Below are 14,040 nucleotides of genomic sequence, written 5' to 3'. Positions count from 1 at the left end.
GGGGGACACATGTTCATCTGTCACCAGTGGAGGCCGGGGATTTTTGAAGGGAACATTTGGCGGATATCCGAAGGCTGAATTCATTACATTACTATGACAACGAGGAAGTGTGGCAGAAAGAGTTAACCCAATACTCCAAAGTGAACATGACTTTTTCCCCCCCTAGGATGTGGATAAGGTCTTCCCTGGAAATTTAAGGCATCATTATGAATGTTAACCGACGGAAACTTGTATTAAAACTGTTGAATCAATTACTTAGCAAAATCAGCCAATTTTGCATGATAACCTGTTGTTGGTACTTGGCAGTTGTAATAAGTTCAGCAAGTTGACACTGTAGGCCAGCTGCCAAAAATTAATTGTGCTTGCTGAAGAGACCAAAACAAATTTGTTTTGTATTGGTCTTGGCTTGTTTAAAGCAACATGTACCAAAGACCTTTCACAAAAACAATTAGGGCCTAAATAATAACAAAGACAGCAACTGGATGAAATGGGTCTTCAACCTGCAACCTCTTCATCACCAACCTTGCACTACAACAATTGAGAGGTTAAATTTCTTAGCAATCAATAAGATCAACAAAATCTAACAGACAAATTCTAGAGACAAATCTGTGCACATGATGACTGTACACTCACATGGCCCCCTTCAATGGAGAAACCATTGTGCACGCTACTGTACCAAGGCAATTGCCACCCCACGGCCTAATCTGAACAATAGCTAGCACAATGCTCTTGCCATTGAAGGGGCCTCTGTGATAGAAATATCAGCGTGCCCAGATTGGTGAACAGAGAATACAGCAATAAATATACATCTGCTAAATCATTCAGCAAAGTACCAGGTACACATTCTTCAATCTGATATCAGCATAATTTTTTCACTATTTATATCAACACGAGATTGGGTCTTGGACTTAAAAATGGATGCACACTTGGACAGCTGTGAGCGCACAATATCTGCCAAAGAAATTCTTCCCGATGCAATGTCACTGAGAAACAAGTGTCCTTGAGACTTGCGATTCAAAATCAAGATGTTGAGATCTTCCTCTGTGGTAATTCCCAATTCGCATGAGAACAAAGAAAGGGCAGCGACTCTCTAATCACTTTCCTGGAGCCGAAGACTGACACGAAGGAGAGATCGTTGTTGAACCGCCCCGACCTGGAAGCTTGTGTCTCACACGGAAACCGGTATCCATCACAGACGTCTGATGCCTGTCACTCGACAGCCAAACTCATGATCACAAGTTCAAGTTACCGATGAAAAAATGTTCTGCTAACTGTCGATGCACATGTATGTACAGTACCAGTAGGTACAAATGTATGTAGGCCTTCAGCACAACTTGTCACAAGATTTCATCTTTCATTAAGAGATTGATACAAAGTAGGCCTGCTCTTCCAATACACTGGTTAAACCCTGTCATCTACACAACATTGTGTGTGCACACATGCTAAATATTTTAAGTATTTTAACACAGATTGCACTTGCACAACAAAGTAAAACTGATCCTCCAGGGTACTGATATGTACTTTTTATTTCCAAAGAATTCTTCCTGACTTACATCGTAGCACCCTGATAAAAGCTCTTTGCCTGTACTGTGTACACACACTTAACCAACAGCCTGACCTAAATCTTTCTGGTCTCTGCAACACTTCAAGCACTTTTATTGTGTGCGACACCCCTAATAAATTTTAATCCTCTAGGTATTCTGTTGTTGTAAGGGATATTCATTGGGTTCTGTACCGAAACATGTATTGAATTTTTCCACATTATTTAAGTTGAACAATGACCGCATATAACATGAACCATCTCACTGACATTCCTCATAAAGCTGCATTCAAACTGATTCTCTGTTTTTTTCTGGGAAAGCTTACAGAAAAAAAGTTAACAAAAATATCTAAATGTGAGTTGGGAAATAAAACTTAATTGTAATTGGATTGGCAGTGTGCACTGCATTCCTGAGGGGGTTTGTGACCTTTCAGGAAAAGGTCAACGCTTTCATTTGATACCGGAGTCTTTTTGACCGAAACTCTGTTACAGAGAATGAATCTGTCATTCTCTTTGTTCGTTCACTTTGATCAACCTAATTTGACTAAGGTCAAATGAAACACAGTAGACACCATCCCCCTCCCCCATAGATGTTCTCTGTGCACCACAAGTACCAGAAGGCCTACCCTCTCAACAGTTTTTAAATACAGGGTGGTCAAAAAAAAAGAAAAAAACGGAAACCTCATATTTCCACTATTCAGAGACCCACATGTACCGATACACTATTAACCCTAACAGAACTCAACCTATCAAACTCCAACAGCACAATTTGTTGGAATCTGTCAGGATGGGTACAGTACCCCTAGAACTGACAGTCTTTTACATTAGGTTGGCACACCTCCAGAATCAAAGTCAAAAATATGTGTGTGCAGTTTCCCATATGGTGTTGGAATTGGCCAGGATGGGTATGGTTCCTTGTACATTGTAAATCATGCTAGGGAGTTAGGGTTAATGATATGGATAGGAAATTTGTTGGAAGGAAAAAGATACCCAAAACTCCCGATTCGGTCCGGTAGTTTTGATTCCAGCGCCATTTTTGTGAACCAAAGTCAGGGGCTCTAATTAAGATTATCGCACACAGTGAACAAAAAGATGATCTTAACAAAATAAAACTAACTTTAACTGAACATCATGTCCACGTGTGTAGCCAAAACTATGAAAGCACACATGAACATGGCATATTTTTTGCTTTTCCGCTGCTGACTGAGCTAAGACTCAGCTAAACATTTTGAATCATCTAAACATTGAATCGTCTGACATCACGGACATAGAAGCTTGGAGCATGAGGGAGACATATGGTATTTACGGCTAGAAATGTGCATGTATGCTACAACACGTCAGAAGTAAACAACCAGGTTGTTTTCAGGTTATTTCTCAGGAACAGTGTGACATTGGGTTAGTTTCCTTTCAACCAGAGCTTTGAAATAGGATAAGTCAACAATCTAAAACACACAAATTTCGGCGATTTCAGGACGATATGCCCCTTTAATGAACCCTAACCCACCTCACTCCTCCAAAATCCTCCTGGCTGTTTTGGAGGATTCTAGAGGATTGAGGATGAATGGTGATTGAAGCACATGAGGATTTTGGAGGATTGAGGATGAATGGTGATTGAAGTACATGAGGATTTTGGAGGATTGAGGATGAATGGTGAATGAAGCACAAGAGGATTTTGGAGGATTGAGGATGAATGCATTTTGAGGCAGGACTGTCTGATGATTTTGAAGGATTTGGCGTTGGTTATCCTTCATTTAAACACGAGTGCAAAGTTTTGGGATGAGGAGGATTTTGGAGGATTGAGGATGAATGCATTTTGAGGCAGGACTGTCTGACAATTTTGAAAATTTTAGGCGGAGTTGCAAAATTTTGGAGGTTTTTTGAGTATTGAGGATGGTTGTAAGCAACAAGGGCCTAGGGGGTTAGGGTTTAAGCATTTCCCCTAAATAAGAACCTGAACTTGTAAATAATTGAATGACCATGATATACAATGACCAGCCGCTTAGTCAGATGGCAACTACATGCATTACCGAAGCCCCATCAATTGATTTATATCTACTCCCACCGAAAGTCAAATCCTAGCATTCTTACACTCCCCAAGAGAGAGAACAGTACCACAAAAGGGAATAAAGGACTCAGACGGGATAGACAGTATTTCAAGCAACTAATTAATATAAATCTATCCACAACTAAGTACTGAACCAGACCATAAATTTGTCCAAAATCATGAGGCATCTGGACTGACATTCCAATTACATGCATCCAGTCATGGCAATCACATTTCCACCGAGATTTAATACACAAGCATGCAACATGGAAGTCTTAAAGGGAAGATACTACATTTGCTAACATCAAAAAACGAAATGATCAAATTATCACAAAATATCTTACTCGATTGTTAGGAATGACAGTCTAAAGTATCCTGTAAAATTGTGGCTCCTGGTGTGCTGACATTTTCAAGAAAACTTGTATTTTTCCAACGCTGGTTGGCCGACCAGAGTTGGAGAAAACTGTGTTTTTTTTTAAAACTGCTCCTAATTTTTCACATTTAGTTATTCCGCATTTTCTTTGCAATTGATTACACACCTGTGAAGGGGTACAAGCCTGCTACCGTAGACTGATTCTCTGACCGTACAATTCCCCAAAGTCTATAAAGTCTCATATAAAATTGCATAACTTTTGTATTGGTAGAAAAATAGCAATTTCAAAACAAGTCAAGTTTTGGGGGTATACATAAATTAAAACATGTCTCCATTTTTAACTAATTGTTCATACAGTTCTTACATGTAATACCTGGCTGTCGATGGAGATAAACGTTATTGAATTGAAACTGAAACATACATGTAGCATAGGAAACTTGTATCGTTCCTAAAATAAAAAAAATAAAAAATGAAAGATGAACCGTAGCACAAGAGGTCAACCTACTTTCCTCTGATACATACCGATACACTACACGTACACCAACTGAAAAGACTTCATGAAATGCTAATTAATCCTTTCCAATACTGCACGTGTACGTGTACAAAATACATTCCACTTGGTCTTCCATGTGGCCTCCAAGTCACTATAGAGCCTATGTGGCATATCGGATTAAGAAGACATCCCAAAAATGTTCAGCCTCTGCCCGAAGTACAAATACAAAACGCACATATCCGTTTGCACAAGATGCTGACAGCGTGCAAAATTCTTTAACTCTCTTTCATACCGAATTTCACTTTGGCTTCACAGATGTCTTCGGATTCAAGATGGCATGAAATAAGCTGGCCCTTCTCCAGACAAGATTTTACCTCGACCAGAACGCATCCGTGCATTTGAGACGCCAACTGCTCCATGAATTCCTGAGATCCTGTCTGCAACATCTTTCGGCACATGTGCGCATTCCATTCTTCCATTACTGATTTCCGCGCAAGATGCAATGGGGTAGTAGATTAAGACGACAACCAAATTTCCTCCAAGATTCCTAGCAACCCTCTACGTAGACACAACACAGCTCAACGGACCACTCCAACTAAATAACCTCCTCGTGTAAAATTTTCCATATCTCCCATCACTTTTTATTGGCAGTTTAAATGCACAAATTCCAGAGGTTTTCCACAAATGCCTCCTCATCACACGAACGATGCAGCACATGAGCACAGCATCCAAACATCTTCACGAGATTTTATAAAGAAAAAAGGAAGTAAACACATCCATCCTCTAAACTGCTTACAGTTGTAAAAATTCCTCAACAGCATCTCTCCTTACATTGCAGCAACACACACAGATCCAATCTCCCGTGGAAAAAATGAAAAAAAAAAAAAAAAAGCACAGTACTAGTAGAAAGATGAGCACAGCATCCGAACTTCTTCAGGAGATTTTACAAGACAAAAAAATACATCAAAACAAAATACATCCATCCAGTCTGCTTACAGTTTTGAAATTCCTTAACAGCATCTCTCGCCACATCCAGCAACACACAGCTCCAGTCTCCTGAAGAAAACAAAATCCAGTTTCCTCCGAGGAAAGTTCTGATTGAAACAAATCTCTAAGCTAGGACTGGAAACTAACAAGGGAGGTCTCCGATTCCTTGGACCCACTACCAGCGCACTGTCAGGCAATCGGTAATTTATCAATCTAATATACCACACTCCCTCAAGGGATGGGGCTGGTAATGCACGCCCCGACTGTGAGGTGATTGACTGTTGACGTGTGCGGTTACCAGTGTCAGAGAGATGGGGACCGCTGTGATAAAACAGGAATGGACAAGGAGATTCCTGATGATGTCATGCATGTTATTAACGGAAACCGAGATCTGTGAGAGTCTATGGGGATGGCTGTCATGCACAGTGATACATGTCGGTATTATGATGTCACCAGAAACAGAAACCACACTAGGGGTGGTCTATTGGATAATAACATGTGATGTCATCAAAACTGGAAGACAAAAAATACCACAATTGCAGGAACGTGGAGCTCTCCATGGGGCCGGGAGTGGGTTAACTTCCAAAAGTGACCCAATCAAACAAAATGAGTCACAAGTGGGTACAGTTGGTTTACTTTTCAATCCCCCAAATAATCCTCTTCTTTTGTTGTTGTAAACATTGGATAAATCACTGAAACACGATTTTCAACATCAATGCTTCCGAGAATTTTTTCTTGGGGAAATGAACTCTCTACATTTTCCAAAAAAATAATGATCTCATTTTCTGGGGAAAGAAATGAATACAACTAATTGACTTCAAGACCATTGGGTTGTGTAAATTTCTTTCGTAATTTGTAAATATAACTTACATTGTGTATGTACAATGTACTTGTACATGTGTGTATTTTTAAAGAGGTTGTGGAATTCTCGAAGACATTTCCGTCATTTTTCGGGTATATGTAGCCTAAGGTGTGATGAAATAAAAACGACTATTGTGTCTGTCATGAAATGAGCACAAAAGGTACTTTTTGAGAGCTGTTTTTCAGGTCCTGTTTCGACCCGAACGTGCAATTTGTGTAAAAGTTGTCGTTGGGGCAGCAAACAAAACATAGTAAATCGTGACGTAATAAACAGGACTCCCGATGCAGCGTAGTATAAACGAGTTCTGTTTACTACGTCACGATTTACTATGTTTTGTTTGCTGCCCCCAACGATGACTTTTACACAAATTGCACATTAAGGTCGAAACAGGACCTGAAAAATATCTCTCAAAAGTACCTTTTGTACTCATTTCATGACAGACACAATAGTCGTTTTTATTTCATCACACCTTAGGCTACATATACCCGAAAAATGACAGAAATGTCTTCAAGCATTCCACGACCTCTTTAACGTGTGGTGAAAACAAATCAGCAGTGTGCATTTATGAGGAGTACAGGAACAGGATACCCTGTTGAACTTGAAGTAAAACACGGGTATGTGTACCTGGGTACCCATAAAAGAAACCCAACCCCAAAATTCAAATCCCGGAAGTTGTCTGAAGGGCTTTACATTGTATGTACCGTAAATGTAACTTTACAGTGTAAACTGCAACTTTAGAGTGCATCTGTTGCGCGTTCAAATGCACATAATTGTGAAATCTGTTTCGGTTTTCCATGTAGCCTGATTTTCATTTTGAAAATTTCCCACAAACAGCATTCAAACATACATGTAGCTTTATTTACTTGTCTGAGAAATTACTTTGTAATTTCTACAGTTGGTTACGGGTACGTACCCTCGGTACCCATAATCTGGAAACGGTTCCTGACATCAGCAGTTGGGTACTCGGCTACCCGATTCCAATGCAAAAATAAGTGGTGTCGGGGCACTGTATTGGCTCCTGATGCCGTTTCTGCTGCTTGCTGGATAGGGTTTTTTTTGGTCCCAAATACGGTAGAGACAAATCATGTTATTGCCAGAAAGTGAAAGTTTATTTCAAGCTTTGTTTATTTGGTTGGTCATGCCCATGTTGCATTTCACATGTTATTGTTATTGTCAAGAGTTCCTGTATGAGTCATCATGATGAACCCTGCAGGCAGTACCAACGGTAACCTTTGACCCGAATGCTTGACCTTTGAACTGCTTCCTCTTTGAGGAGTACTTTTCAAGTCTAATTTGTGGAACTTAAAATTGAATTTGACTTGACATGTAACAGGTTGATCAAACAAGTCTTCAACATAAAAGAGTCAGGTAGTGATGAGTGAAGTTTGAAATCTGAAAAGATTAAAAGGCTGGGAAAATAACTTTCCTAACTTTGATGAGTAACTTGAATATGTCGGGTTCTTTTGTTTGGGGGGGGGGGGTACGGAAGAAAAAAACACACCTACTGGGAGCATACCTCTTTGAGCTCTTCTTACATGTAGATCCTTTAAATGATATTTTTCATCTCTGTACCAGGCAGAGTAATTTAATCCTAATTTTTGTTGAGACCAAAAAAAAAATCCACTCCCAAATATCAAAAATGGTGATTTTGTAACAACGTTTTTAATATCCTAGTCTGAACTTTAGTCTGATGTTTGCTGGCTGGCACCCAGTATGGGCCACACAAGGAGAGAGAGGCACCCATTAGCATGGGTGACAGGGTAAAAACCCCTCTGGGAGTCACCAGGGGCTACCCTAACTACCAGCTAGGACCAGCTGTACCCTATTGACAGCCATGACCATCAACATTAAACTTGGCTGGTACTCATACATGTATATTGAGTAAATGGGTGACGTTGTTAACCCTAAAGGGGCCGGGTTATTTTGACCATCTCTCAGCGGGGGGGGGGGGGGGGGGGGGGGGGGGGGGGGGGGGGGGGGGGGGCGGATTCCGCCCCCCCCCCCAAGATCTCGGCCATCGAGTGACGAAAAATTTTGAAACTCCACACATGCATAGAGCAACTCTTCCTAAACATGCCCAAGAAATTTCATGACTATAGGTCAAAGGGTTTTGGAATTATGGCTAATTAATTATTCATATGTATGAATGGCAATTCTGCTCGATGTACACGATGTATATGCGAAAATTCAGTTTTCACGGCGCGTAGCGCCGGAAAATTTTTCGCTACGGGCCAACCCGTGGTCCGATTTTTATGTTTTTGGTATCAAAAGATGCGCAAAGCTCGAGGCTAAAAAGTCATAACAGCTTGTGTCGCGAAAAATTTTTTTTTAGAAGCTATCGCGGAAAATGTTGAGGGGGGGGCGGATTCCGCCCCCCCCCCGGCCCTTTTAGGGTTAATCCACTTGGAGCCTGCTATAATATCAGATTACCAGCTAAATGACCAGCCTACGAACAACCGTGACCTTTCGGTAAACTCAAAATGTATAACAGCAGGATTATGTGTAAACATTTCCCCATGCATCCCTACCCCAACTGAGTCCCCAACCCATCTCCCACAATCCACAGCCGCTTCTTCAACTTCCTTCTCCAATGTTTAACCCTGTACCCCCCCCCTCCCTCAAACCTCATTCCCCCAAACCATATCCTCCCCCTAGTACAGGTCCCTCCCCCACTCAAAATGTTAAGACATTATCCCATCCAGACACCCGAGCCCTTAAGACCTCCCCCCACCACGACCCACAACCTACCCCCAAAATAAATGCCAACCACCCTAGCTCCTCTGGGGCGGTATCATAAGTCCGACGCCTCATAAGTCCGAAATTTCGGACTTATGAGGCGTCGGACTTATGAGGCATAAAATTTATTTATTCCGCCTCATAGGTCCGACGCCTCATAAGTCCGACAAATTAAACGCCTCGTTTTTCTGTTGTCGGACTTATGAGGCGTCGGACTTATGAGGTGTCGGACCTTTGAGGCGTCGGACCTATGAGGCGTCGGACTTATGAGGCGTCGGACCTTTGAGGCATCGGACTTATGGGCCTTTATTTGGTTAAGGGATGCGATTTTGTCGGACTTATGAGGCGTCGGACCTATGAGGCGTCGGACTTATGAGCGGACCCCGCTTCTCTACCCATAATAGAGCAAGCTCTCGAGCTACCTACTCAGAGCTAAGAAATCTGTCTCCAGGAATGCAACCTGGAAGAAACCAAAAATGAGGAAACTCCAATCTTTACATGACTTTGTATGTAGTGTTTTTTTTTCTTCAGTTTTTGATGGCATAAGTGTGAAGTGAAAAACGAGAAAATCAGCTGATCCGACGAAAAGTTGCATGCCTGTGTCTCAGCCTACACCTTTCAGTTTCTGCCCCTTATCACCACACCTTCCTTCCCAAGCAAAGTTCAATTCCAAGTTTAAGTATTCAATCAAGGGGGGAGTTTTGTGGGTGGTGGGTTCTGGGTGGTACCGGTAGTGGGTGGCCGGAGGCTCTAGTTCTAATCCTGCCTGAGGTGCGGCTCCTACAACCTGATGACATGAGACTAATCCAACCACTTAACTGCTACACCCTGATTGCCTCCATCAGGTTCATAGATGATAATCCTCTTTTGGCCCAAGTGGAGGAAAAGAGACACACCCAAGCTCAGGTTCAATATTGTGAGACAACAGACTCCCAGCGTATCCTGTGATGTGGGCGGTAGACCAGGGACCCTGAAAATTTGGTTCACAAGTTCGATTTGAAGTCAAACTCCTTCCTGTTGACAGCTTTATCTTCATGAAGCTTTTCAAGACCTCCTGAGCTCTTGTGCATTGTTTTGTAGCCTCAAATCATTCTTTCTGTGGGAAAAACCTCCATAAATCTATTTTCTACAGTATGAACCGGTACATGTACTACAGTACAATACATGTACACATGTACATGTATTTCATTCAGGATGTCAAGTGAAAATAATGTCAGTTAAAATCGAAAACAAAAACATTCAAATTGGGTAAAATGTGGCAAGGGATGAATATTTGAATGGCTCGCGATATGACTTGACACTGGATGAATTGTACAATGTAAATGTGTGATTGATTGACTTGTGGCAACTTGATTACAACTTCCTTCTTTTGAGAAGGGTTGCTCTTGGAAAACTACGTGTAACAACTGAAAAAAGGTGTACATGTACTTAGGAGAAGGTGAATGCCAGTTTACAGGAGAATGTCCAGTGTAGCAGTGAAGTAACAAGTAAATCACAAGACAATTCTGGCCACAAGAAACAAAGGATGAACAATGACAAAGGACAGGTTTTGTCACAGTTCATTTGAATAGTTTGTGAAAGTTCTGCATTCAATGGGACTGGGTGAAGCTGCAAACTTGCGGTGGACTTGTGAGGACTTTTTGGTGTGTCAACAATACTAAAAATTTCCAACAACCACAAAGGTCATTAGCTCAATAAGAATGCAAAACTGAATGGAGAGATCAAGACACCGGCAGACACTTTTGTTCCATCTTTATGTAGAATGGCTGAGGGACTTTTAAAATTTTGTTCCACATTACCAGGATGATGAGTGTATATGATTTGGAAAAAAAAATGTATTTTCAGGATTATTCACTGAGCTCTTAAGAAGCTCTGTCTGGGACTTTATTACATAAAGTCTGGAATTGCACATCTTGCCCTGTAGGCTCAGTGCACCAACAAAAGAGGGCGCCCTTTTACCTAGCAACGACATCCCATGGGCAGGACATTTAGCTGGTTGACGCGCACCGTTCCTTGTGTGCGACGCACGTACACCAGGGGATTTGTTCTATACGTGTACACGCAATAGTACGGCCGCGCGTCGCTGCAAAATGGCGTCGGTCAGTCACCCCCCAACTGTACTTTCTTTGCCGGTGAGGGGGTACATGTGAACGAAGCGGGTAGTATAGTTATCATTGATTCTGACTGAGTGACTGAAACTTTTATTGAAGATGTGCAACTTAAACCCAGTGAAGGATCTTTACAAGTGATCCACCTTCTATAGTGCTACTGGCACAAGTCAGAGTACAGAGTAATTTCATGGCCTCATCACAAGGACAATGCAGGCCATTATCACCTCATGTACAAGCCCCCCCTGCTGGCATCTTATCAATTGAGACAGACCTGCCATAAACTTGCCATCAAGTACTTGCCATGAATTGTCTGGGAATTTAAAGCTGGGTGATTATGGTGAGGTCAGGGACTGTCTGGTTTAGTAATGCAGTGGTCAGTGAGATGGCATTTTATTGATCTGGAGTTGTCCAAAGTTACATGATGTTCTGTCCACAGATCACAAAAAAGTTCAGTGTTCTTTCAACAAAACGAAAACAAATCACATAGGGATGTGTGTGAATTGTTTTCGTTTTGCTGAAAGAACGCACCCCTTTTTTGGGGGTGATCCGTGGACAGAACTTTAAAACGGTGGTTGTGTTTCAAATTCCGTAACTTGAAAAGTACATGAGTGATATGAATGATTCTAGTACTAAAAGAAAGCTTATGAATTGGGCTTTCATGGCCTAGATTTTGAAAGTGTTACATGCAGGACTTCAATAGAACAATAGTCCCGACATTTGGGGTTTTGGGTTTTTTTTACTCACTGTGTACAGCTGGAAATGCAGTCTTAAAAAGCAAAATAAAATGTACTCCATGAATAAAGGCCTACCACTGCCTAAAGTCAATGTGTTCACATTAGACTTACTATGTATGTAAAAAGTTACCGTGAATGATTGTTAACATTCCACTGTGGTTATTGTGCTGTGCATCCAGCACTTAAATCACTCACAGCTCAAGGAATGACCTTGAACATGTAAACCATGTGATCAAAATGTTGCTTTTAACATTGCAGTGGCTGTCTGCATGGGGCTTTTCAACGACTACACGTAAACTGACAATGTAACTCTTTGGTGACCCGGTTGACACTGTAAAATTTACGGCTATGGAGGGATAAACTAACAACCGAGGATCGGCACTTAACAATTTGGAAAGTTAACCGGCTGTGAGCACTGGACTTAATTTGGTTGAGTTAACAACAGTCTCCGTACAGTTATACCAAAAAAAGTCCAATGCGGACATGGCTTAAGGCCAAGTAAAAAAAATACCTCCTCCTTCCATTTCCCCGCCCACCTCCTTTTTTTATCATTTTTTTTCAATCACATACTTTTCCAATATTTTCCCTAAGTTTGATTTGTTTCCAGCAATGAGCACTGAAAAAAATGATCTCCTTTTTTTTTATAGGTTTTCTTCCCTGAAAACTTGTAGAAACAGCTTGTGTGAATCTGCCCTTGATATTTAATTTTTTTTAAAAACCAAACCAACCAAAGCCTACTGTAAATTAACAAAATTTAAGTAAAATTTTACTTAGGAAAATTTTTCACGATTGTACATTGGGTATTTTCCCAGCAAGTCTGGGTCAGGAAGAGTTTGACTCCAACCAGTCTTACTCACTCACTCTGTGTTTTGATCACCATGGTGTATGTTACTCAGCCTGAAAGAAAATAGGCATTGTGTCAGTCCATGGAGGCAGAATCCCACAAGAATGACAAAATATTTTTCAGATGACAAACGCAGGAAACTCGTTGTCACCTAAAATAAATGCTGAGCACAACAACAGGAAAGAATCACTTATGAGTTTTGCCTGAGCAATATGTGCCATTAGGGGAGACTCTGTCATGAATCTTGTTGTTTTGAAACTACTGTACCAACGTCTTTCTGGGGATTTTGACCCCTTGGCACATGGGGGAACCCAATACTTCAACATTCCAGTGGCATGACTCAGGCAGTGTGTATTTTGTTGTCAACAGTATAATAGTGCTGGCTCCCTTTCAAAACTTTAGGCCATCAAAACTTGAAGGATTATCTTTAACGGCTTGTGGAGTTATGGGCCATTGAAACTACTCTATACAAGGGGATTACCCTAGAAATGTACAACCGATGACTGGGAAACTTTCCATTATTAAAGGGAATGTAAGACATTTGCTTTTCATGCAATTTTCAGAAATAGATGGATTTGGAGGATAAGTATGTTTTATAGAAAATATTGTTAAACTGACTTGTTTCACGTTTTGGGCTTGTAGATGCTGGAAAAACCAAGAAAACCTATCATATTCTTGTAGTCTGGTTCTCTGACCCCACTTAAGATGAAACGGAGCAATCAATACACTTTGGGGAATTGTAAGGTCGGAGAATCAGGCTAGCAGGCTTGTACCCTTCGAAGGTGTGTAATCAATTGCAAAGAAAAGTCAGAATAACTAAATATGAAAAATTAGGAACAGTTTTTGAAAAAGGCCAGTTTTCTCCAATGCTGGTCGGCCAACCAGCATTGGAAAAACACACTTTTTGTTGAAAATGTCAGCACACCAGGAGCCACGATTTTTAAGGATGTTTTAGACTATCAGTCCCTTAGAATTCAGTGGGGTATTTCGTGATAATTGGATCATTTCCTTTTTTTGATGTTTGCAAATGTTGTACTTCCCTTTAAAGGGTCCATGAAATGAATTTTTCTAAGGAACATATTTTGTGCAACTTTCTAATCCTCTTAAATGTATGAAAACTATTTGACATCCATTTTGGATAATTGTATTGAATAGTGTTATTCTTTCAATGTTAAAATTCAATGGTTTTCCGGACAACTGAGGGCGATGAATCGCTGTGACGTCATTTCAGGAAGACACAGTTCAGTTTACGGGTTTTCTGTTATCATGCTTGGAATTACATAGGAGTCTATGGAAGCAGAGTGCAGCCACTGTAG

Source organism: Patiria miniata, unplaced genomic scaffold (assembly GCF_015706575.1).
Source record: "Patiria miniata isolate m_02_andy unplaced genomic scaffold, ASM1570657v1 HiC_scaffold_29, whole genome shotgun sequence".
In the NCBI taxonomy this organism is placed as follows: Eukaryota; Metazoa; Echinodermata; class Asteroidea; order Valvatida; family Asterinidae; genus Patiria; species Patiria miniata.
Note: the sequence above shows the minus strand (reverse complement) of the source record.